The 1,910-nt window shown below is 41.7% G+C and overlaps 1 pseudogene; it reads left to right on the forward strand.

The window, feature by feature from the left end:
* Window positions 1-556, forward strand: part of LOC123521311 — a 3,206-nt pseudogene extending 2,650 nt beyond the window's left edge.
* Window positions 557-1,910: the final 1,354 nt, after the last annotated feature.

A 1,910-nucleotide genomic window follows, 5' to 3' on the forward strand; every position in this document is an offset into this window, starting at 1 on the left:
AGTGGGAGCGGGGAGGAAACATTTAGGAACTAGAGGAAAGTTGTATTTCTCATCATTGTTACATCGCACCCTGACTGGCTCATCTCCTCCCCAGACCCCTCTGCAAGGGGATCTCCAGTGGCCTACTCATGGGCTTTGGATCTCCACTCCGCACTCCCCCCATCCTTCACTATGGTAAGATTTTTTGTTCTGATGATGCCTTATACCTGATCCCTTCGACACCTCGTGGTTGCATAGGAGAAGGGCTTTTTTCAATCAACTAGCTTGTAAGACACAAATTGCTGCTGCATTCATCTCAAGAACAACCGCTTTAATCTTTAGATGAAAACCAAATTGTCATGAGATTTATGCTGAACTGACATCTTGCCCTAAACCTATACCATCATAGTAATTTGTCACGGGTAGGCTGGCCAGAGAGATCTCTGTCATGATTTTAAATACACACTACTGTTGGTTAAATTTAAACATGTTTTTTCTGTAGGCATTCTCTCACATATAACCTGCAATAACTTGAAATGCACACCCTTTTGAATACTTCTTTTCTAGGTATAAATAGTTTACTACATTTTGAAAAATCTCATTCTCCAAATATGTATGCGTATATTTCTGAACCTGCAGTATAGTACAGGCTTAGGTGAAATCCTGTAATTATAGTGGTATACTGTCCTTAGGTGTCAAGCAGCAAAACAAATAGTGCAGCTCGGGGGAAAGAAAAAGGTGAAAAGAGATGCTATCATCTAGGAGAAGATCTTTGGAAGTCACATTATCTGACAAGAGCCTAGGAGCCAAAACCCATAGAAAACCTGGCAACTTAGTAATAAAAAGACAAACAGCCCCACCATTGCAGAGCTTTTATAAAGCGTCAGAACACAAGTGCTCATAAACTATATAGGCAATCCTTATACCTTAAGCCAAAATTGTCCTCTGAAGTCTTTTTAGAATCAAACAACAGTTTAGCACCACTGAAAAACCAAAAGAAAGTCTGCTTTGAACATTACTCTGTTAACTTGAAAGATTCGATAGGAACCCTAACCAAACGAAATGAAACCACAGCAAACCCACTCACAGTGACCCTACAGGGTGGGTACAACTGTCCCTGTGGATTTTGAAGACGGTAGATTTCTCCTTCTGGGAGCAGAAAGCCTTACCCATTTCTTGTGAAGTGGTGGTGGTTCCCGAACTGCTGGCTTTGTGGTAGCAGTCCAGTCTGTAACCACTATGCAACTAGGGCACCTATGAGAGATGTGAACCGTAGGGGCAGAAAACTCATGTTAACAGGGAAACAATAAGCCAGTAAAGGATAGTGAGAATGCTTGTGTTCGGGTACTTTAGAGAAATGAATGAGAGAGAGTTTTATATAAAGGGTAAGTGCACGTCAAGAAAACATCTGAACCCAGTGCTGCCCAAGCCCACAAGTCCAACATTAACCCCTTATGTCTGACAACCATCCACAAAGTCCTCCTCCATCTCACAAAACATGCACAATGATGCCGACTGCAGGAGGAAAGCTGAGTCAGTGAACGTGTAAACATTTACAGAGGTCTAAATAAAGGTATGCATATATGTAACTATATTTATATATGAATATGGGGAAATAGATCTATGTGCATATATGTATAGGTTTAGGAGTAAGGTAGCAGATGGACATTGGGCCTCCACTCAAGTACTTCCTCAATGCAAGAAAGCTTTGTTCTATTAAACTGGCATTCCATGATGCTCACCTTCCCGACACGATCACTGAAGACAAAGCGGGTGCATAATCAAATGTGAAGAAAGCTAATGGTGCCCGGCTATCAAAAGATATAGCATCTAGGGTCTTAAAGGCTTGAAGGTAAACATGTGGCTATCTAGCTCAGAAGCAACAAAGCCCACATGGAAGAAGCACACTAGCCTGTGTGATCATGAGGTGT

This window comes from Echinops telfairi, unplaced genomic scaffold (genome assembly GCF_000313985.2).
Source record: "Echinops telfairi isolate 266 unplaced genomic scaffold, ASM31398v2 ScPeMD7_9;HRSCAF=40, whole genome shotgun sequence".
NCBI lineage: Eukaryota > Metazoa > Chordata > Mammalia > Afrosoricida > Tenrecidae > Echinops > Echinops telfairi.